Genomic DNA, 25,249 nt, shown 5'->3' with positions numbered 1-25,249 from the left:
CTGTTTTCGATCCGTCAGTACAGAACTCTGTGAAGTTTCTGCATTCTCCCTGAAGTTTAAGGAATTCCTGAATAATGTGCTCCTGTGGGGTTTTAGTCTTTGGAAACTGTGTGAGAGTGAGATCACAGATTGTGAGAAGATTGTACCATGGCAATAGAGGGCTGTTGTTTTGAGCGATATCTGGTAATGTGTCCAAAATATAGAGTTTGCAACATATCTCTTCAAACCGCATTATCAATGGCCTCGTTGACTGAGGCCTATTTGTGAAAATGACTCTGGAGGGGCAAGTTGTGACTACTGAAAAGCACAGGTGTTTTTTTTTGTGACATTATTCTGAGGACATATGCGTATGTAAGTAAAGCTCGTCTATCAGTGAAGGCTTGTTAGTTTCCACATAGAGGCTATGCACAGGAAACGCTCTGTATGCACCACAAGCAAGGCGGAGGCCTAAGTTATGCATTGGGTCTAATTTCAATAAATATGATTGCCTAGCTGATCCATAAACTATGCTACCATAGTCCAAGGAGGAGTGCACAACAGAGCGATATATATGCAAAATGCATGTACTATCAGATCCTCAATGTTTGCGTAAAAGGACTTTTAGGATGCTTAGGGATTTAGAGGCTTTCTCCTTTAGTCCTTGTATGTGGGGAAGAACAGTAAGTTTTTTGTCAAAAGTAATGCCCAAGGATTTATGGCGTTTGTTTCGGGCAATTTTATTTCATTTATGTGTAAGGTAGGATTGGGGTGTATGCCTAGTTTGAGCGAGAAAATAAATGCCACTGTCTTCTGCGGAGAAAATTTAAACCCATTTTCACTGGCCCATTTTGTTAGCTTATTTATTGGGAATTGGATCTGTCTCTCACATGTGGACATGTTGCATGATGTGTAGGCTATTTGAAGGTTGTCCACATAAAGTGAATACATTATTGAATTTGGTATTACTTTACTAATCGTATTCATTTTTGCAACAAAAAGTGTGGTGCTTAAAATGCACCCTTGGGGCACACCATTCTCCTGCAGAAAGGTTCTTGACAAAGTGGTGCCAAGACGTACTTGAAACGAACGATGTGACAGAAAGTCACTTAAAACCTTTAGCATTCTGCCACATATGCCTAAATCTGCCAGGTCGCGGAATATTCCAAACATCCAAGTTGTATACTATGCCTTCTCAAGGTCAAAGAAAATGGCAAGGCAATGCTGTCTGTATATAAAAGCCTCTCTGATAGTGTTTTAGAGATGCACGAGATGGTCCGTGGTTGAGCATCCTTTTTTAAAACCACACTGATGAATATTTAAAAGTTCATTATATTCTAAAACAAAAGTTAGCCTGATGTTTAAAACACTTTCAAAGGATTTTGCTAAACAGCTGGTGAGAGCAATGGGCCTATAACTACCAGATGTCGGCTCCTTTCCAGGTTTCAAAAATGGTACAACAGCTTTTTTCCATGCCTCTGGCAAATTTCCTAGGACCCATATTTTGTTAAAAGATTTTAATAGTCCCTCTACAGCAGGTTCGGATAGGTGGGCGAGCATTTCGTAGTGAATTTGGTCAAGAAAAGGTGCAGTTTGTTTACCGGCAGCTAGGACATTTTTTTTTATTTCTTGTAGTGTAATTAAGCTATTATACAGTTCTTTTGTACCACTACTTGTAGAAAGTTTTTGTTTTGCTGCTGTGTTTTTGTATTTTAGGAATGTTTGAGTGTAGTGTGATGAACTGAAAACTGCAGAAAAGTATTCACCTAAAATGTCGGCCTGTTCTTGTATAGTTGTCTGTACTCCGAGGGCTGTTAGAAGGGGAATGGTAAATGGAGAGTAGCTGCCATTTAGCTTTCTAACCTGTTCCCACATTTGTTTTGATGTTGTTGAGCTGTTTATTGAAGTTACAGAACACTGCCAGGAGGCGTTTTCGGTGCGGCGGCAGATGTAGCGGGCTTTGGCTCTTGCTTTTTTAACTTTACGAAATTGTCCTGTGTTGGGTACCTGGGAAAAATTCCCCATTCTTCGTTTTGTTCCTTTTTTGCTTGTTTACATTTTTTTGAATACCAGACCTGCGCTGCAGTAAAGATACAATTTGTGTAAGCATCATTTAGTTCATCTATACTATATTTATCTGACGTAATTTTTTCTAGGCTGGCTTTCTCGGAGCAGTGCCCAATCGGCTAAATGCAGCTTCCAGCGTCGCGGTATGGATGGGATGATTTGTGGTGAAGATGTTAAGCTGATTAGTACAGGTAAGTGATCGCTTCCATATGGATTATCTAAAACGTCCCATTTAAAGTCTGTAAAAATAGCGGATGAGCTAAGAGATAAATCAATACAGCTCATTTTTCCTGAACTAGATGAACAGTAGGTCGGTCTCATGGTGTTAAGTAGACAGATATTATTACACAGTATAAACTTTTCTATGACTTCACCTCTAGTATCTGTTTTTCTACTACCCCAAAGGATGGAGTGCGCATTAAAATCTCCTACTATTAAGAATGGCTCTGGAAGTTGCTTTAAAAGATCTTCTAATTCATGAATACTAAATTTAAGGTGTGGCTCTAAGTATATGCAGCACACAGTTATTGTTTTAAAGGCCTGTAAGGTCCCCGCTGTATCTTCAAACTTAGTTTTAAGTTTGTGTACTCGAACTGCTACTCCATCTTTTACTATGATGGCAACGCCACCTGAGAGCCTGCTCTCGGTCGCGACAGAAGACTGTATAGTTTTTGAGTATGTTCTTATGTTTGGGGCCTAAAGTTTTTCTTGCAAACACAAGGCTAGTGGTGAGTGGCCAATAAGTATTTTCTGTCATTCATATTAGTTAAGTCTTATGCAGTTCCATTGTATAACAGCCATTTTGTATTAAATGAGTAGAGAAGACTGAGTTTTGTTTTCGGGCCCTCTGATTCGGGGCTTCTCTCTTTTTTGTCGATCCAAGGAGCTGCGCCGTCCGTCTGACTTCGACTACACAGGACTGCCTTGGCTTGTGTCCATCGCGTCTTCTGACACGCTGGACGCCCGTTCGGACCGCCCAGATACGTTTGTGTTTCCCCTCACCGCGTGGTGAGAGGCCTTGGGGCCGGCAGACCTGGGGGGTCTGCGCAGCCTATTTTTCTGGTGGTGGCGAAGTGCTGGCCGCAGCCACCAAGGACACGGATGGTCCTGCTGCCGGTTAACTGTGTGAAACCTGGGCAGGTGCCAGAGTCTGTTGTGGCTCAGTGTCCTGTTGTGCCCCAACAGAATAGGCAGGTTTTTTTACAGAACACGATTTCGTGCTTCCTGGAAAGTTACGTTTTCTTTGACCTTGATGGTAAGATCTCTTTTTCCTGTTTCGATATTGGGCATGTGGGTGAATAGGCAGGATGACTACCCTCACAGTTGGCACACAAATGTGGCTGAACTTCACATTTCTGGGAATCGTGTTCACGGGAAGCACATTTTGCACATTCTGGCCACGGCAGGTCTGGGAGCCGTGACCATAGCGTTGGCACTTGAAGCAGCGGCGAGGATTTGGAATATATTTCCTGAGTTGAAGTTTCACATAGCCTATTTCGACTGATTCGGGGAGGATGCTTTGTGCAAATGTCAGGACTAGGTGCTTGGTCGGAATCTCTTTGTCATCACGCCTCATTTTTATCCTAGACATCTGTTACGTTTCGGTCTTTTAGGCCTTCTTGAAGTTCCTCTTTGGTCAGGGGTCTGAGGTCGTCGTCAGAGATAACTCCGCGGACAGTGTTCAGAGCACGGTGTGGGCTGATGGTCACTGGGATTTCACCAAGATATCAATTTGGACAGTTTTTCATGCTGATGACTATAAAGATTTCCAATAGGTCTGAGTTCAGAAGTTTCTTCACGCTGTAACCCTGACCTATTACTTCTGCACTACATGAAATCGTGGGAACCTGTTTGGGTTTTTCAGGAAGAATTTGGAGGTTTCGCCGGTGCAACCCCTTTTTCGGGATCGATCATGTGAGTAAAGAAGCCATAAAAATAATGTTGATGTTCGGCCAGGCTGGCGGCCACCCACCACCGAGCCCAACAAGGGGACGGGACAGGAGCTTCCAAGAAAGTCCAGCAAATGCCAGCCTTACACCCTGACTATAACCAAATATGGCGTAACACAGGGTCGTTAGCCACACAAGGTTAACCCTTGCCGCCTGGAAAATGAGAAATCCAAGAGGAGGAGACAGGACAGTTGTAAGAAAGAAGAGAGGAAAGCAAAAGATGGAGGGGAGGACAGGAAAAGGCGACTGCCCATTTCCCCCGGTCGGGTCAGGCCGGAGGTGCCGTCTATGGAAAGCGTGGGCCAAAGTGGTGTGTTGCCTCAGCCGAGGGGCCTTAAAGGTCCAAACACTCGGCATCGGCTCAACCACCAGGATCCCCTTTTCCCCAGACACGACGATGCCACGCACGGCTAAGTGTGGGTGCTCGGGGTCCGTGGTGTCGCACATAACACACAAACACCTGCTTTAACAGGTGCCTCCTGCGGAGAGCAAAACATTTGTCCCTCTTATATTGGGTCACAAAAAACTGATGCATAGTATGTAGTAAGATTTGTACCTGTTGCCATGCCTTCTAACTTTTCTGAATAAAACTTTTATCTCATACGTCAGACTGTTCACGGTTGGCCTTTTAACTTTCCATGCTAAATGACAGCTAGTGTAAATAGCTTCAAAGAATATGCTGCTCCTTTTAGAAACAAAAAAGGATGTCAAGTAAACAATGACAACTTGCATTCACTGCAAATACTTGAAATACTTACCATCTACAATGGTCCCTGGGTGGTAGCACCAGCTGTAACCATAATATCCATTTAACTGGATAACATGTTGCATTGCTGCCCGTGCTGGAGCATCAGCATAGCAACATATGCAGAACACCTGCAAAATACCGACTTTTCTATAATCTGCTGGTAAAATAATCGCGCAATCCTGAACTTTGTTTCTATCAAACTCTGCTGATGTGTTAACAAAGGCGACAGAGGATCTCTATTTGAAGAACTCAGCATGTTTTCAAATTAATGATGATCAGATATTTCAACTAACAGAAGATCACAACTTCAAAAAATTCTGTAAGCTAATTTTTCTGACTCGTCTCCCCTTTTTTTTCCCCTACCTCTAATGTCCGAGCATTGACACAGCTTGTATTGGCAACTGCCCTTTATTAAAGGTTCAGGGATCGTGAGAACCTAAAATAGACCACGAAGAGTAGCCATATATGATAATTATATATATGGTGTCATACTTTTCAGCATATGTCACCCGTTAATAATTATGACGTTTATTAACGATGCGCCCTTGACGGTACGCACACTCCCAGACACCCTTACATTGAGTGGGGGTATCTGTTCCAGTCACAAGGAGATGCCCTCGACTTGCGTGGCAAGCTAAGCCGGAATTTAACTACCTTGTAGTGAGTGACAGAACGGGGTGGCCGTTTCGTGCCCAGCTGTCGCTGGTTCAAGCCAGAGTAAGGGTCGGAGTCAGAAGTAACAAACAAAACACACTTTATACACAGCAAGAGACGAGGAATACACAAGAACACTTGAAATGCAGGCGAGAGGTTTACAGAAAACAAACGCTAAGCATGCAACTACAGAGGTATTCAATAACACAGAGGCTTTACAATACAGATCAAACACGAGAGAGTCACAAATACAAACACCAAATTGTTCATCAGGCACCGTTGCAGTCCGACACCTCGAGTGTCATGATGTGGCCACCATACAAGACGGGCACCGCTCCCTCGCAGGTCCGTGGGCTTGCCAGCAGCGGGTGATCCCCAGGAGTCCATTCAAAGCACTGGCGAACACGCCGCAACCGCTGACCGACTGACTGACTCCACAAACGGCGCGGCCTCCATAAATGTTGGAGTGTCCAGCTTACTTGCAAATGAAAGAGCAAGATCGAAACGCAGAGAAAGGGATCTCAAAAAACAGGTTGAAAAACTTCGACGCACTGTAGACCACTACAAAACAGAGCTTGAAAAATTGAAAAATGATTGCAATTTCGGTAATATGCAGTACATTGGTCAGCAGGCAGAAGAGAAGAATATTTCAGCTCTTTTTTTTATGGGATCAAATTGTTGCGAACTTCTTAACCTCATCCGCCCACCTAACTTTCTGCCGCCCCCTGCTACGCTTTCCTTCCCTTGGAATCCAGTTTGTTACCCGAAGTGACCATCGGTTATCCTCTCTTCGCACTACATGTCCTGTCCATGCCCATTTCTTTTTTAACTTTCGCCGCAAAAAACCAACTTGGACTGAAGACGTAGTGCGCCATTGCATCGTGCTGCGCCACCTCTCCACAAAAGCTTACGAGCACGCAAGGAGGGAGATGCTACTCAAGCTACCTAGCAGAACTACCCTTTTGAATTACCTTGGGAGCAGCTCGGGTGAGACAGGTGTCAACCACTTAGTGCAAGCCAGGCTGAAGGCTGAATTAGAGAAGCTTGATGCACCCCAATCTAGAACCTGCTCACTGATAGTAGATGAGATGCGGATAAAGCCCAAGCTTCAATACAACAAGCAGCGAGATTGCTTCGTTGGTCAAGTTGATATGGGCATAGCAAATTCACCTGACAGTGAGCTTGTTTTGGCAAACTCCTTGCTATGCTTTGTCATAAATGGGCTCACCACTACTTATAAGATTCCTGCTGCATACTTTTTTACAAAAGGGTTAAGCGGCTCTCAGCTATCGAAGTTGCTTCTCTATGTGATGAAAAAAGTGGAAGAATTAGGCTTCCAAATAGTGCGCCTGGTGACAGATAATCACAAAATCAACGTAAGTTCTACGAAAGAGCCTCCATGAAATTGCAAAAAACATGGCTGGTCAGGCCAGTGAGGAACTTAAGCAGGAAACACGTCTACCCCAATAATATTGATAAAATGAATGTTAAGAGGGCAGTGGAGGTATTCTCTTCCGAGGTTACTTCAGCACTGGAAGTTCTCATGAAGCAAGCAGGCCATAGCTGCCATCCTGCTTTTGCTGCTGCAGGCCCGACAATAACCTTCATGCGAAATGTGTATCGATGGTTCCTTTTGCATGATACAAGCAACACTGTGCAACATGTCCAGCAACGCTTTCCTGATGTGAGGCACTACGACAGCCCAGATGATGATCGCCTTGAGTGGCTAGAAATCACGTTTCCCCTGTACATGGAGGAGTTGAAGAGCAATACATCATCTCGTGGATTCCTTACGGATGAAACATATGAAGCGCTCCTGCTTACGACATACTCTACTGTTCATTCCGTCCGCTACCTTCTCACTTGAGAAAAGTTTGGTTTTGTATTAACAAGGAAGTTTAGCAGTGATCCCCATCGAATCATTTTTTGGGGCACTAAGGCGGTCGGTGGGTTGCAATGACCAGCTGGATGTCCGTTCTGCGATCTCGGGGCTAGAAAAAGTTTTGAAGACGGGCATAGCAGCTGTGTCGCTGGACACTAACGTTCGTTGCACTGAAGAGCCTGGACCATCAAAGGGTGTTTTACTCGAAACTCCACAGGTGTCGAAAAGCTCAGCTGAGCTTCCAAAACAAGCTGTAAATGTACTGGAACATCTAAAGCAGCCAGATGTGGCAAGGTTTGCAACACTCCAAGTGTCAGCAACAGTTTATGTTGGTGGATATATTTCCCGTGTTGTTAAGGAGCATATGCAATGTGATAGCTGCAGTGCAATCGTCACCAAACCTTTGACAAAGCAGCCTCTTCAAATGCTCACTTTTCACCAGGACAGAGGTGGATTGTTATACCCCTCAGATAGCCTGCTTCATGTCCTAGAGACCCTGCGGATATTTGTCCAGACAGCACTTCAAAAATGCCCAACGCTTCACAAACCACTGCAAACGCTCTTAGATGCAGCTGTACCAGCTGTTTCAAAGTCTGGCCTCCTTCACTGCGCCAACAGCCAGCACCATCATGATGTAGCTAGGTTGGTGTGCTCAAGTTTCATAAAGCCGCTGCTCGTGAACTATGCCTTTGCAGCCACTGATAAGAGTGACATAAAACTTTCTTTCAGAAACCATTGTCACGGAAGTATGTGAAGTTGTGAATTGATGCTTCACTGTGTTTCCTTTCCAAGCTGGGAATAAATTTTTTCCTTCTTCTGTATGGATGTAAAAAGAAGTTTGGTTTTTCTGTCTGATGTGCATGCAGTGTTTACGTACCTAAAAATTAAAGGGACGCTCAAGCTTTGCCTTAAGAGAAGATGCCGATATAGCGCCTTTAACACCGCCTTAATTGTTATTCGCGGAATGAAAATTTTTATTCCATGAATTAACATCATTAAGTATTCGCTTCTCATTCTGAGCATTTTGACACGTTTGAGCCCCCTTTTTAATATATTCATTTTATTACTTTTTCATTTCATCGGTTACATTACTTGACATTGCCTAGCTATACCACACAACAATCACTACAAACACAAATTACCATGATAGTATTTCTTTTACGCAGCCCCCGATTATTTCCGACATGCGGTGCCGACAACAGCTGCTACCGAACGAGCTGTAAGAGTTCTCGCTTAAAATGATGCTTTTTAGACGTGGTAAGTGCAAGTCCCTTTCTTTAGCATGCATGTGCTATTCGCGTGAATATTCATGCATGTGCCCTTCAGCATACGTTTCAGAATCAGCCAGCTTGGAAAAATTATTCGTGGACGCTATTACAATGACAATGGGCAGGAAATTCACAGAAAAATGCGGAACCTGCTTCACGAGCGGCGCGCGACCATCAATGCGCCCTTGAAACTGCATGCGCAGCACCCCTATGTGACCCCTATGTGAGTGGCGCCCCCCCCCCCCCCCCCCACGATGAGTGGTTGCGTCGCGCAACTGCAGCGACGGCGCGCTCCCATTGTTCGCTCCGGGATCCGGCAGGCACAGAAAAAATAGAGGAGGCTATGGTCTTGCGCGCCGTTACAGTGAACTAGAAGTATTGGGTAGTGGAAGGAGCGGAGGGCTGGACGCGCGGGCAGAGTGAAGCTAAGAGCGAAGACTCTCGCTAGGGGCGCTGGTGTGCTCTTCCCGAGATAGTTTTGATCAAGAAAGGGGCAGTTTAGTGTCTCGTGTGGATGATTTAGAAAATGAAGCAAGTTTGTTAAGAGCGGAAAATCAGAAACTGCTTGGACAGCTTACTCAAACTGAAAAAAAAAAGGGGCCGACTTTATCCTTGGAACCAACGAGGATGAACATTCCAATGCGGGCCACGTGGCAGGGGCCAGCACTGGCATGGAAGGCATAAGCAAAGTAGGTCAGGCGGATCCGAACCGTCAGAGTTATTTAGAAGCAGCTAAGACGCCGGAAAAAAAGAAAGAAGTAAGGAAGAATGAAAATCCCAGAGATAAGGACACAGATAACAGAAAGCAGGAGCCAACAGTTGGGAGAGGGAGAGAGAAGGCCCAGGGGCTTATCACCGGAGATTCTAACATTAACAAGTGCAAGCGAGATATCTTGGAACGTGTAAGGGGTGATAAGAGCGTGTTGGTTGGAGCCTTCCCAGGGAGAACAATGAGGGCAGCGCTAAAAGAGAGTAAAAATAGGCTGTTGAAGAATTCCGCAGAGCGCAGTATGGTAATAGTAGCCGCGGGGCTAAACGATGTCCTAAATGGTGACGCTGCAGGAGTGGTGGAATGTTTAGCTAAGGGAGTTGACGAGATCAGGGAGATACCACAGCAGACGCAGATAGTTGTATGCACAGTACCAGAGGTGCTAGAATTGAACGGAAAGATGGAAAAAGACGTGGTGACAGTTAACCAGGACATAAGAAAGTTAAGCCTGGAGAAGCGTTTCGAAGTGGTTTAGGTAAACAGGGAGGTACATAAAGCACGTTTTGGTAGGGCTTTTCAGCGAGATGGCATTCATTTTAACAGGAGGGTGGGAGCAGAGATCGGCTGGCGCCTGGCAGGCAGGGCTGTAGCTTTTTTAGGGGGTCCGCGAGGACTCCGTGCACAAAGGTAGTTAGAAGTAAAGCAGAAGAAAGTGTAATAATGGAGGCTGAGCCCCCAAAAATGGCAAAGAGTAGGTCGAGAAAGAAAAGTACAAAAAAGAAATTTAACACTAGGATCAGCTACATAAACATGCAAGGAGGTAGAAAAAGAGCGAAACGGCTAGAGATAGAACAGCAGTTGAAGGATGACAAATTAGGTGTGTACGCTCTTTGCGAGACTCATCTCAGGGATCTAGAAGATCCGCCGTTTATAGAAGGCTACGTCTGGGAAGGGTGCAACAGAACGAGAACGGAAAAAAAGGGTGGAGGGGTAGGTATGTTGATACACCAGGGAACAAATTAGCAAAGAATTAAATCATCTTGTAAAGAGCATATCTGGGTTTCAGGAACAATTGCCGGCATAAGGACATGGCTAGGGGTAATTTACTTAGGAACAGGACATCAATGCAGGCAAGAAAACAGGGAACTTGTTGAATGTCTCAGTGACGATATAAGCCAGTTTGGAAACGGGGCCAATATTATTCTACTCGGGGACATGAACGGCCACATCGACGATATGGATGGATACACGGATTGTAACGGCAAGCTAATGCTAGGTTTCTGTGAGCGACACGATCTAGTTATAGTAAATAGAGAAACAAAATGTGAAGGCCAAATCACGTGGGAATTTCGCAACAGGCAGACGACCATTGACTATTGTCTAATGTCGCAGGAAATTTATAGCAAGGTCACAAAAATGGAAATAGACGAAGAAGGGGAGTGTAGTCTGGGAAGTGATCATAAACGTATTAGTCTGCAGATGGGGCCCTTGATGAAAAGAGAAATGGAACTTAGACAAAACGTAAACGCAAAATTAAACGACGATCAAATAGCGCAGATAGCAGCAGACATAGAGGGAGCAATAGAGAAAAGCCCCATGGAAGACTGGGATTATGAACAGGTAGAACTCATAAGGAGGAAAATTCAGGAGGTTAAAGTAGCAAACCGCTGGAATGGAAAGAGGAAGCCACGGAGCTTGTGGAATAAGGAAATCAGAGAAGATATTGAACAACGACGGGCTGCTTCAAGGGAACACCGAATGGCAAAGAAAGCACAGGTATCTCAGGAGGAAACCGATCGCTGGATGGCTGATATACACGATGCCTCTAGAGGCGGAGCAAGAAAATTCTGGAACCATATAAGCATGGCTAGGGAAGAAGAATCAAAGAAAGCACGATCGGATTCAAGATAACGAGGGAAATTGTTAAAAGGGAGATAACGCAGTGAACTACATTACATCAGTTATAGCCGAGTCATTTAAGAGCGACGATAGGGTAATCTCCGCAAATAAGGAAGCAACACAAGGTAGCAGAATACAAAGCAGCTTAGAACTGACCAATCTAAACTGGAAAAAGGCAGAAAAAAATATTCCTAAAAACACATCTACAGGAATAGATGGAATTCCGATCAAGCTGATTAATGAACTCGGTCCAAAAAGTAAGGAAACGTTGTTAAAAGTTCTGGAAACAGTCACAACGAATTAGCAAATTCGGACAGCTGGCGGCAGAGTAAAATGAATTTGATTTATAAAGGGAAAGAGACAGGATGCACGTAAAATCCTACAGGCCGATTACCATAACATCTGTTATGTACAGGTTAGCTATGCAGGCGGTGAAATTAAAGGTGCAAGCATGGGTTGAAAGTAACAAGATATTCGGAGAACTTCAGAACGGCTTTATAAATGGTAGGCGCTTAGATGATAGCCTGTTCGTGCTTACCCAATGCATCGAAATATCTAGAGTGGAAAATAGACCTTTGTATTTGGCCTTCCTGGACATAAACGGGGCGTACGACAACGTAAGCAGGGAACTCCTGTGGAACATATTAAAAGAAGAAGGTATCGGTTATGAGATAATAGAGTTCCTAAAGGAAATATATCTGGATAACAAAGTAGAAATTACGTGGGAAGGGATAAGAAGTACGGAGGATGTCAAAGTATGCAAAGGATTAAGACAAGTCTGTCCTCTATCACCGGTGCTGTTCATGCTTTATATGATAAACCTGGAACGGAGGATACAAGACAGTAACCTAGGTTTTAACCTGTCATATAGATTAGGTGGAAAGGCGGTAGAGCAGCGCCTCCCCGGTTTGATGTATGCAGACGATATTGTGCTGCTAGCTGAGAGTCTGGAAGAATTGCAAACTCTAGTTAAGTATTGCGGAGACGAAGGGGACGCTCTAGGCTTCAGTTGCAGCGCAGTTAAGTCGGGTCTGATGATTTTCAACGGCTCAAGTGATCAGGGTCTTAAAATGCAAGGCCTTGAAATACCTAGAGTAGCAGAATATAAGTATCTGGGGTATGGGTACACGAAGGATTGGCATAAATTGGAAAGCATGAGCAATCACTTAAGGCCAAAGGGCGAAGGAATGCCGGGATAATGAAGCATAAGGCATTGTGGGGATACAATAGGTATGAGGTTTTGAGGGGTATTTGGAAAGGAATTATGGTGCCTGGACTTACTTTCGGAAATGCGGTTTTGTGCCTAAAATCAGAGGTACAGTCGACATTACAAACAAATCAGAGATCCGTTGGACGATTAGCACTAGGTGCCCACGGCAAAACTACAAATGAGGCGGTACAGGGAGATATGGGCTGGGCATCTTAAGAAGTGCGGGAAGCTCAGAGTAAAATATTATATGAGGAACGCCTGAGGAAATTGGACAGTAACAGATGGGCAGCTAAAGTATTTAAATACCTGTACCTAAAAAGCGTTGACTCGCAATGGAGGAAAAGAACTAGGAAACTAACTAGTAAGTATGCTAGTAACAAGGACGCAGAAATAAAGAGCATTAAGCAACAGGTGAAAAACACAGAAGATAAAAATTGGATAAATTCGATGGAAAAGAAACAGTGTGGAATTATACCGATAATGGAAAATGCAGATCAGGAAGGAAGATTTCTTTGATAACCCAAGAGGCAGTGCCCTACTTTTTGAAGCTAGATCAGGGTGCCTTAGAACACACAGCTACAAAAAGAAATTTAACAATGGAGATGACGCAGGTGCTGTATGTGGAAACTCCAGTGAAACAATTGCCCATATTATACTCGAATGTAATGGTATCCATCCGGAAGTTGGTGCAGGCGCAATCACTGTTTCTGAAGCTCTGGGGTTTAGAGATAACAGTGGCCGGGTGAATAAACCGGCGGTGGAAACTAGCAAAACACGACTGGAAGATTGGTGGCTTAAAAGCAGAGAAGTGACATAATGTTAGTAATGTAGGAACAAAATTTAATAAATAGAATGATGGTTTAGTTAACCATTCTAAATCAATAATTAGGATACAGGGAGAAAAATAAGCATGATAGCTACTGCTACCACCCCGTTTCAAAGGGGACGCTCCTATATTCCATCCATCCATCCATCCATCCATCCATCCATCCATCCATCCATCCATCCATCCATCCATCCACCCACCCATCCACCCATCCACCCATCCATCCATCCATCCATCCATCCATCCATCCATCCATCCATCCATCCATCCATCCATCCATCCATCCGAGGAGATCGCGCCGGCCGCACGGAGACGCGCTCGCGTAGTTGCGACCACGTTTTTCTTGGTGCTGCGAGCCAGCGTGCTGTCCGTGTTTCTGCTAGTGAAGGTATCAAAGTGCCTAGTGTGACCGTTTCTCGGTTGGATGCTGCTCCCCTGTTGCTTTTTGGATTATGGAATAGAAGATACGCATTGCTATGCGCCCGGATGCAAGAGCGGGTATCCTGGTTTTCGGCAAGCAAATGGGCGCACGTTGTCGCTTTTTGGAGTTCCTAAGGACAATGATCGGCGGAAGGAATGGGAGAGGAATCTTCACCGCAAAGATAAACCACTCTCCGAGACTTCAACTGTGTGTGACAGGCACTTTCAAGCGCATTTCATTTTGCGTGATTATGTTCATTTCATCAATGGTCAGAAAGTAAGGATTCCTCGAGGTAAACCGGCGCTCACCGAAGACGCTGTGCCCACGTTCCTGCCCGATTTGCCATCCTACCTCTTGTTACGTTTCGAACTTCCCAAGTAACGAGACGATGCACGTGTCGAAATGAGCGTCCGTTTTTCTAAGAAGACTGCACGCGACCACCTCGGAGTTCGCGGACCAGAACCACCCAGGACGCAGCAACGCGGTGTCGCATGTCGGCAGCAGTTGCCCCAGTTTGTGTCCGGAGGACTGTGCACAGAGGCGCTAACGAATTCGCCGAAGAGCGGGCGCGCCTGTGTTTGGAAACAGAGAGCCGCGGCGCCTGCGTGTTAGCACCGAGGAGAGAGAGCGGATCATCTCCCCCCCCCCCCCCGTGGAGAAGAGCGGTCACCGCATTCCTTTCCCGCGGAGTGCTCCAGCGCGAGGGGTCCGCGTGGGTGGCGCGCGGTTCCGACCTTGGGCAGCCAGCAAGCCTCCTTGGGACCCCCATGCCTGACTTCCCCCGGCGGAGTCGCCATCGTGCCGCTAAAGTGGAAAGAGTGCGCTGGGAGGACGTTTCTAGTGGGCGGTTCCCGAATGTCAGCATATCAGGAACTCAAATGTGATTGGACTTTGACCAAATAGAAAATTCCCCAACTGGGTACTTGGGGACAAAAAAGTTGTTAAAAACGAGAACACGAGTGCTCTCTGGTGTGTACCTTCTCAGATTCACCATGTAAATAAACCTTCGTTAAGTTCTCTCTAACTCTCAGCCAGTCGCTGCTTGGGTGGCCACCGCCCAATGTTCAAGTGCATGCAGCCGGACGTCTGACTCGGCTTTTCGCTACCGGTTGGTCCGCTACTGGAGTAGACGCAACGCAACACCCTCAAAGGAAATGCGTCAAAATAGATTAGACCAGAGAGAAAACGCGTTGCAGTGTGCCCAGCTGCACGCACGAAGAAGGCGCGGCTGTCTCCTTGCGATGCTCAAGGTTCGTCATCACCAGATATGAGGGTGGATAGCAACGGCAGCCTGAGTGTGACAGTGCAAGATCACCAAACGATCGCAAACCATGTGAGCGTCCCGAAAAGCTGGACAAGACTTCATGCGGCCGACTTTGATGGAGTTCTGTTTGCCACGACAAAAGTCAGCAAACATCCATTTGCTCTTGTCCACGAAAGAGTGCTGACATTTAAAGCTGACTGCGCAAACACAGTTAACGCCCGCCTATACTTTCGAGGAAAAGAGAACAAGGAAGTTATATTGAGGTCGGTAAAAGACGCGGAAGAAATTTTGCAAGACGCAGAAACTGCTATTCTCTGCAAGGGTGCCATGGACCAAGCAGAGTTTGACAACTACAGCAAGGATATCACATGCCACCTCAAGCACTCCGTTGACCTTGCACAAGGCATTGTTTTCAGCAGATCTTGCTCAGGAGTAGTGAGCAAAGAAGGTAAGCATTAGTTAGGTACTAATCACTCGGCCTTTTCTGTGACAGTGGGCTATTAGATTTTTTTTTTTTGGTGTTCGATAAAGCATCCTTTGAGACATTAAAAAAAAAGCCAATATCAGCTTTGCATTTAGACTGGCTTGCACGTGATATTGCCGCGAAACCTTCAAAACAGTATTTGCTGTTTTTTAACAGCCGCCGGCATACAGGCTTATCACTGATTCTGGACCGCGTATCAGTTCCGTAATTTTTGTTTGTTACTGCTCGATGTCGCGAGTCACACCTTTATCAGTTTTGTTGTAGCACAAGACGCACCGAGATCTGTGTCGAAGGTTCCGGCCACTCGGGTGTCTTTCCACAATGTTCCAGCCCGTGCTGGTAGCTGTTCGCGACGTTATCTAGATTGTTCTGTGCAGCCTTTAAATTGAGCGTTGCCGAGTGTGACGGGCAGTCTTTGTTCGACGATCGACGAGCACGTTTGCTGCTAGCGCCGCCGACGAGTTGCTTAGTTCTTTTGCGGGCGCAAGTCAGCCCAAATAAAGAGTTTCTTTAGTGCAATCATCGACCCCTTCATTTGTGTAGTCGACCTCGTCACCACTACGTGACATCTGGTGGAGGTGCTGCCTTTGATCCTTCAAGCGAAGACCCAAGCCGTGTTCATGTCGCCCTGGAAGACCAGCCTACAGGTCACCGAGCCAGCCGCCGACTTCAAGGCCTACAACCCGAACACGGTCTGCTGCCTTACCCCATTCGATCTCGGAAGGCATCGACGCTGACAATGGCCCAGCCTACAGCACCGGTTGTTTTCGTCCAACCCCGTGAACCCCCCTGCTTCCATGGACGACCGGATGAAGATGCTGGAGACTGGATGGACCTTTTCGACCGTCTGGCAGAATTCAACGGCTGGAATGACGCCGCGAAACTTAGGCAAGTCCACTTTGTTCTTCAAGGACATGCCCAAGTTTGGTTCGAAAATCATGAGGTAACTATGAAGGATTGGGAGACTTTCAAGGAAGCGTTTCTGACTGCCTTTTCAAGCGCCGTCCGTAAAGAAAGAGCCCAGGCCCTCCTGCAGTCAAGACTTCAACTCCCTAACGAGCCTGTCCTGGCGTATGTTGAGGAGATGAAGCGCCTTTTTCGCCGCGCAGACCCTAATATGACCGAAGGCGAGAGAGTCAAATTTTTAATGCGAGGCATTAAAGAATCCCTTTTTGCAAGTCTTGTAAGAAATCCGCCAAAAACCATGGTGGAATTTGAAACGGAAGCGTCTGCCATCGAGAAGACATTGGACACCCGGATGCGCCACTACGAGCGACCACTTCAGCCAGACTACTCAAACCACTACCCCAGCGCATCTGGAAGTGAAGAGAACCTTCGGGACGGATGCTGGAGTCAGCAGCGATGGACTATGCAGCTGCATTATGTTGTCCTGCACCCCAACGCGACCTCCCAAGCCCTCGTCACTACCATCCTTCTTCCGAACGCCGCCCCTTAGTCCCCGCTCGCCAAGCCTACCAACGACCCCTAAGCCCCAGAAAGTGCGACGCCTGGAGGACAGCAAACAACCGACCGCTCTGCTTCCATTGTGGTGAGGCAGGACACATCCTCCGTCACTGCCCGTACAGGCGGATCGGCCTCCGTGGTTTCGCTGTCGACGCCCCATGACCCCGTCCTGGCGAGCGACCACAGGAAATCAACGACTTCCTGCGCAGCGGAGAGGACTCGTCGCCAAGGCGTCTGTCACGCTCCCCATCACCGTACAATGCCCGATTTGCGTCGCCGGGCCGCGGTTACGTGCAAGGACGGTCTCCTAGCCCCCGTAGGGGAAACTAAAGGCAGCAACCTTTGGAGGTGAGGTTTGCTCAACGGCGAAAAAACGAAGATCCTCCGCCGCCGACGACCACTAACGACGACGCAACCATTTCATCGCCGCTCCATACGACGACATCGACAACAACACGACCAGAGTGCAAGCCGACACCGCCGCCCAGCGAAATAACTGTATACCCCGGTCATGACCTGAAGAAACGGCGGAGCCGAGATCGAACACAAGACCTGGGACGCCATCTTGCCGTACGTAATCTTCGCCTATAACACGGCAGTCCAGAAGACGACCATTGCGACCCCGTTTAAGCTTTTGTACAGCAGGGAGCCCACGACGACGCTCGACGCAATGCTGCCGCACGTAACCAACGAGGACCACCTTGACGTCGCCGCCTACCTGCAGCGTGCAGAGAAAGCCCGACGACTCGCATGGCTGCGTATTAAAGACCAACAGCGCACCGACAGCCGACGATACAACTTACGACGACGCCACGCAGAGTACAATCCAGCAAAGGCTTTTTCGATTTTGGTGCAAACGCCCAGCAGACGTGGCGTTTGCACCAAAATCGAAAAAGCCTTTGCTCAATTTTAAATCTGGCCATTCGAAATTAGTGGCTCAATTTTAAATCTGGCCATTCGAAATTAGTGAAGTGTGGTATAGCTGTGTCATGCATAGGGTCATCAATTGTAAAATCCTGCCACCATGCCATCAAGTATAGCTTCAAAGATCAGATAGACAGATTGAGATCAGAAGGCTTCCCCGATGACGTAATCTTGCTTGCTTGCAACAAGGTCCTGAAAAAAGTAAAGGCCTCTAGAATACGACAGGATCCTGAGACACCCCGTAAAAAGAAAAATATTGCCGTCATACCGTACGTGCACGGAATTTCGCATCGCCTACGGCAAGTTGGACATAGGTATGGAGTGCAGGTCATGTTTTCTGCGCCCATAAAACTTGGCAGCATTTGCGCTAAAGAAGACCGAAAAATAAAAGACAAAAAACGACGTGGAGGCCGGGGGGGATGCCAGGTACAACGTAATGTAGCTTTTCTTCCGTGCACAGAAGGAGTGGTATACAGAGTGCCTTTTACTTGCGGAAAAGATTACATCGGTCAGTCAGGAAGGTGCCTTAACATAAGGCTAAGAGAACATGAAAACTCCCTAGAAAAAGCTCCGTCATCGAACCTGGCACTACACCACAAGGAATGTAGCCAAAAGCCCCCATTGCATCCTCCTTGCACTCCCCTGTTCAAAGAAACTTCAATGTTGTACAAACACAGAGAGAAATTAACACGAGAATTAAAAGAAGCCTATCTCATTCACAAGAATTCTGACACATGCATAAGCACCCCATCTGCTATCATTCATCCTCGAGAAATCTCATATCTTGACGAAACTGGTTAAAGTGAAATGTTGTTTTATCTGCGAACATGCGCACTTGGTTGTCAGAGCACTTTTGTATATATTTGTGTTCTTTCAATAAATGATGCAGTTGATAGTCAGCGCTGTTCCCGTCTACTCGCTTGTCCTATGTTTGTTGCGCTGTGTATTTTTAAAACATAATATAAGCCATTGAGTAATACCACCTCAGCATCTATTTTACATATACGGCAATGCTCTTGTTGTTCACTTCGGAGCTGCTACATATAATTGACTTAAAAAATATTATACTATGCATGCCTTTCTTCCGACATGCTGCGAAGGTTGTGAAAAGAAAAAAAATTTCCTGCTAGCGTTCTCTCAGCGCAGGAAGTTCAATGCGATTGACCGCACCTGCCTTGAACATCTGAAGGCAATAGTCCAATACTGTCAAACTGTTAATTACAATAAAAAAAACAGTGTGATGTGTTGTAAGATAAGCCACCGACAACTAAGAGAGCGTTCTGTTTGTTAAATGAATCCCTCTGATGGCTCGTTCGCTAAGGTGGTCTACTTTCTCAGCGTACCACGAACTTGCGGGGCCGATACCTAGCTGACCTCGATACCTGATGAGTGTGAGGGGACACGACCATGTATGTAGTCTATTTGCACGTAAAGGAACCCGGATAACTGAAAGTCATTCCTTTTACAACTTTGTCACTGCAGCTTGCCGGACTGCTGCTAAATCTGTTTACATTGGCCATACCTAGAAGCAATTTCTGAGAGATGTAAAACGGTCTTGTCATACTACGCCACAATCAGGAAATCTCACGTTCACTAAAACGCCGATGAGAAACACATGTATTTAGGCGGGCCAGGAAATGGACACTGCTGAGAAAATACGTAAAGCCGTGTCAGGTGCAACGTGAATGCGAAAAAAAAAACTGCTAACGGCCTGCGAAATTAAAAAAAAACGCTACGTTTATGCTCGTTTCCACAAATTAAATTGAATTTTTTTTTCTTGTTCGACTTTTATATGCCGATAGCAGATTTTGTGACCATGCGGTATTGATTGAGCTGTGAAATGAGTGATTTTATTATGCGAAATGGACATGCCACAAACAAATGTTAACAAATTCTAAGAGTATCAACGCAGAGCTCTCACCGCATTTTCATTGGTTGACAAACGAAAAGAGGAAAACTGACATGATCATGGCAATAGGAATTTTTCATGTCTCCTATCCGCTCTTTCTGTTAAGAGAAAAAAGTAAATTATCTTTGACTATGCCAACGAAAGTATCCGCACAAACATTGTCTGCCCATCACTGAAGATCGTAACGCAGCCCGAACGACGATGGTGGAGCTGCCTTTTCTTTTTCCGTGCTGGGGTTTTCTTGTACACAGGCGGGGAAATGCTAGCGTTGTAACTAACGCTGTTGGGTTACTTCGATTTCCAATTGTCAATAAAGTGACTACAGATGAAGGAGTGCGGCTTCGGCTCCGAGACTCTCGTGCCGTCACTCCTGGGGAACAGAAGGCACAGAGCATCCGGTAGCAAGTGGAATTTTAAAAATTCGGCGCTTTCCATGACCACACAGTAACCAAATACGTAGATTCGTGCCTTTGCTTTTCAAAGAACCATGCTTAGGTCACCCGCCACTCATGCTTCTGTGGAAACCCGTAGAAATGAATCGACTTAAAAACGTCCGACGAGTTTGCGTAGCTGCCAGTGGAGCTAACAACGCACCGCGTTTCGCCAGCCTTGTTCGACCAGACTTCATTTCACTGGACATATTCACACAATTAACTAGCCCAACTTTATGTTCTCTTGAGGATATATTCAGGCACAACGTCATCTAAACCTTAGGATTTCCAATTTCCACACAAACCAACGACAAACAGTATCCTCTAATGCGCTGGCAATGCGCCGGCCGGGGCCGGCACATTCCGGCGATTGAGCGATGCGCCGAGAGGCGGCGCCACCCGTTCAGCTGTCTGGTCCCTATGGTGGCTAGAAGGGGGAAGGTGACGCTATAGTGACGCCAACGGCGGACGGAAGCCGCTCCTCCATTTCAAGCCGGGTGTAGGTGGCGCTGTTGGCCGTAGTGCGATATAGTGCGATGCATGGTACGCGCCGCTCGCTTTCAGCCACGGTACTTGAACATACGTATGCCCGCCGTGCGTGCAACGCGTCGGCCTTTCAGTGATGTTGCAGGTAACGGTTTAGCTCATTACTCTCTAGTCGAACCTGATTGCGGCTGACAGAATTCAATTTTAAGCCATGGTGGTGCAGTGGTTAGGGCGTTCGACCGTTGTGCCCAAGGATGAGGGATCGCATCCCGGCCGCGGCGACCGCTTTTCTATGGAGGCGAAAAGCAAGGCGCTCGTGTGCTGTGCGTATTACAAGTTAAAGAACTCCAGGTGGTCGAAATTCCGGAGTCCTCCACTACGGTGCCTCTCATAGCCCGAGTAATTTTGGCACACGAAACCCAACAAACAAAACAATTAAAATCGATCGGTTGGTACTCCAATACTTCTGGTGCGTAGAATACGGGCGTATCTATCCTTTCAGTTCCAGGAATTGGAGGGTCTTAAATGAGTCCCGTCGGATCGAGATAGTGCATGTCGAAAGTAGAAGACAGACCAAGATAATGAGTCTTCAAGATATACTGCGCACACACAAAACAAAGACGAGAAATTTGGTACACAACAAGCGCAGGTGTTGCGCTTGTTGTGTACCTTTCTCCTCCTTGTTTTGTGTGCGCGCAGTATACCTTGAAGATATGTCTGACCGACTCGCCCAACAACGCACTCTTTCAAGAGAATGAGGATGGAAGGACGTTTCGGCTCCGTGCGGTCGCATTTTTTTCCCACAACGTTGTTTGCCCCAAGGCATAAAATAATATGTAAGAAGAAAATTAAAAGGGGTAATAAATGAAAGAAAAAAGGTTGGCTGCTCTTTGGTCGATGTTTTCCCCCTCCTTCAGTTTCAAGGATACGAAGCATCAGCATTACTCCTAAAAAATGTGATTGGGGATCCAAACAAGCAAAACAAAGCATAGCAAACATTTATTGCATATCGTAGTAATAGCAATGTACTGCACATAATAAACATTCAGGGTAATTCAAAATAACAGATACATTTACACGTGCTTCTGTGTAATTAGAAAGAAAAAAGCATTAAACATTGATTACCAACACTGCATGCATCGCTTGGCTCTAAGAAATGGGGAGCAAGGATATCCCTTCCCGCTAAATAAAAAAAATATTACATTCGACCTTGAATAAATATGCAACTTAGAGCACCCTCTTAAGTTTCAGCACTTTCATTCTTCCCTGCTTAGCGTTGCGCTTACAGTTCTGGGCCTTAACATAGAAGTGCTGCCTGGTAAGAACATAAAATTTGATAATTTTGCTTGGGAGGGACATACTGTGATTTTTTTTTTTTTTGCGCTGGAGTTCATCTGTTCGGCGAAGTTAGGCCCTCACATTAACATGTCAGCAGCGCAACACATCTGGCCGTAAACGAGAGATCACGCTGGCAGCCGCGAACAAACGGGAACGCTGCCGCACCGTCCATAAACTGCGCGCGAACCTGCACACGCGCGCGATCGCGTGACTCCATCGGATGGATGGATGGAATATAGGAGCGTCCCCTTTGAAACGGGGTGGTAGCAGTAGCTATCATGCTCATTTTTCTCCCTATATCCTAATTATTGATTTAGAATGGTTAACTAAACCATCATTCTATTTATTAAATTTTGTTCCATCGCCAAGCTGACCGCAGCGCCACCGCGGCCTTCGCGGCAGCGCATGAACCAGAGGATCGCACTTTCTCGGCGGATACGCCGGCGCTGGCACCACCTCCCCCTTCTAGCCACCATAGTTTGACCCTTGACCACGCTTGCGTGCCTGTTTGCGCGTGGCACATGTGATATGTGCGCAGCATTGTTTTTCTTCTTGTGAACGCTGTGCGCTGTGGAAAATGGAGCATCTGGTGGCAGCAGCAATGGAGCTCGTTGACTCGGACAGTGATGAGGAATTTGACACAACCCTTTCTGTTGCCTTGTGCAAAGTGGCGCGGGTCGAGCGTCATCGAGTGAACGGGTACTTTGAACTGGTGACAACAAAATACTTGGACTTTGAATTCAAGAAACTGTTTAGACTTTCTCGTGGAACATTTGAAAACTTCTACACGCGGTTTCGGCTGTCACCGTACTATCCGAAAAGTGTTTCAGGTTGTCCTCAGATCACAGCAGAGAAAAGTTGCCTGATTACTTTGTGCTATCTTGGGACTCAAACGAGCATGTATTCTGTTGCCGATAGATTCGACGTGGCCGAGTCATCAGTTGTGCTGTGCACTCAAAGGGTGTTAAACTTTCTGCAATCAATAAGCGATGAGGTGATATGCTGGCCAAGCGCTGCTGACATGGCCCGCAGTAAAATGGCCTTCCTTTCAAAGAGCAGCTCGAACGGCCCCCGCAACACCGTTGGATGCATCGATGGATGTCATATCGAAATACTAAAGCCTGAAGAATCAACTGGATCATACATCAATAGAAAGAAATTTCCGTCGGTAATACTCCAAGCTGTTTGCAACGACGAAAATAAATTTTTGGATGTATTTGTTGGATTTCCCGGTTCAGCGCACGATGCTCGGGTGTTGCGGGAAAGCACATTCTTTGAGGAAGCAGCAAGCAAATGCGGAGACTCTTACATACTCGGAGATTCTGCGTATCCCCTGTTGCCGTGGCTTCTAACGCCATACAAGGACAATGGCTCAAGTTTTCCTGCGTGAAGGAGAGATTTAACAAATTTCACAGCCAGCAGAGAGTTGCCATTGAGAACGCCTTTGGGCTTCTGAAACAACGCTTCAGAAGACTTTATCTTATAGATGCTAAAACAATCATGCAGTGTTGTCGTATAGTTATGGGAGCGTGTGTGCTTCATAACATGTGCAATTCTGAGAGAGACTTCATAACAGAGCATGCAGACCTGCCCTGCTCATGATGAAGTTGGTAATGATGAAGATCCAAGTGAGAGTGATGCAAATGCAGGTCACTGTGAAAGCCGAAGGAAGCTAATAGCCCAGCACCAATGCTGACCGAAAAAGAATAGGAGCAATGTGAACTTGGATTGACTCATTCTTTATAGGCCTCAGCAGCTCGCACTAGGCGTTCTAGGAGACGCATTTTCTCCTCATAGTGCTGCTTCTTTTCAGCCATTGCTTCTTGCAGCACCTTTATGAGGCTGCCAATTGCAGTTCTGTCTTGCCGGCTACGCCTCCTAGCTGGTGTCGCTTCGGTGCTGCGGGAGGGCGTAGGTGGTTCCTCCTCTTCAACATCAGCAGGCCCGTTGTCGGGCAGCATGTTCTCTTCTTCCCTATTACTTTCATTAATAAAGTTTCATTATTTTCAACGTACACAAAATTGTTTGTTTCGTGTTATAACTAAACACGACAAGTTGTAGAGAAATTAGCTGTTGGGTAGCTTGGTTTCTCAGCATTCCTGTAAGCAGAGCAGCACACAGTGTATTAAGAGCTGGAGAGGGCATTGTAATGTGAATTAAAAAATGAATTACAGATTCAAGGTTACATATTTTATCTGAGTTGTACAATAACAATTCACTAATTAGTCATTATTTCTTGGTACTGGGCCCGTCGCGCACTAAACAAAATTACCTGTAAAGATGTCTACCCGATGCCGCGAATAGATGACGCCCTTGACTCTCTCCAAGGCGCCGAATATTTCTCGGCCTTGGATCTCCGCTCAGGTTATTGGCAAATACCAATGCATGAGGGCGACAAAGAGAAAACCGCTTTCTCAACTCCCGATGGACTTTACGAGTTTAATGTTATGCCCTTCGGCCTGTGTAACGCACCAGCGACATTTGAAAGAATGATTGATACGGAACTTCGTGGCCTAAAATGGAGAACCTGTTTATGTTACTTGGACGACATTGTTATTTTTTCGGCAACTTTTAATGACCATCTCACGCGCCTGAATGAAGTCCTGACGTGTCTTTCTTCAGCGGGCCTTCAGCTCAACACCAAGTGCCACTTTGCACAGAAGGAAATTAAAATATTGGGACATCTGGTTAGCCGTGACGGCATTCGTCCAGACCCAGATAAAATCAGCGCAGTCTTGAACTTTCCTCGTCCACAACGGACTGCAGATTTGCGCAGTTTCCTCGGCCGGGCGTCATATTTCCGGCGTTTCATAAGGCATTTTGCAACTCTTGCTGCGCCACTTCATGAACTACTTAAAGCGCGCAGCTCTTTCGTGTGGACTGAACAGTGCAACACTGCTTTTACCGACCTAAAGCACGCCCTCACATCAGATCCCGTTCTTGGCCACTTCAGCGACAGCGCTCCTACCATCCTGCACACTGATGCCAGTGGTCACGGTCTTGGCGCTGTCCTTCTGCAGCGCAATGCAACTTCGCGTGAGAAAGTCATTGCCTTTGCCAGTCGGACCTTGACTCCAGGTGAGAAAAATTACACCATTACCGAGCAGGAATGTCTTGCCGTCGTCCGGGCTGTTCAAAAGTTTCGCCCCTACCTCTATGGTCGGCACTTCACAGTTGTGACCGACCACCATGCTCTTTGCTGGTTGTCTTCACTGAAAAATTTGACAGGCCGACTTGTCCGCTGGATTCTACGCCTGCAAGAATACAATTTCGACGTCGTTTATAAATCGGGTCGCCAACACCAAGACGCCCACTTAAGGAATCAGCCTGCTGTTTTTCT

General features: G+C 46.3%; 1 pseudogene; it reads left to right on the top strand.

The window, feature by feature from the left end:
- The first annotated feature begins 6,083 nt into the window (after window positions 1-6,083).
- On the top strand, window positions 6,084-8,038 carry LOC146188980 (uncharacterized; annotated as a pseudogene).
- Window positions 8,039-25,249: the final 17,211 nt, after the last annotated feature.

Source organism: Amblyomma maculatum, chromosome 5 (genome assembly GCF_055883805.1).
Source record: "Amblyomma maculatum isolate TAMU_Amacu chromosome 5, ASM5588380v1, whole genome shotgun sequence".
Taxonomy (NCBI): Eukaryota; Metazoa; Arthropoda; class Arachnida; order Ixodida; family Ixodidae; genus Amblyomma; species Amblyomma maculatum.
The sequence above is the reverse complement of the archived record's forward strand: the minus strand, read 5'-3'. Positions and strand labels throughout refer to the sequence as shown.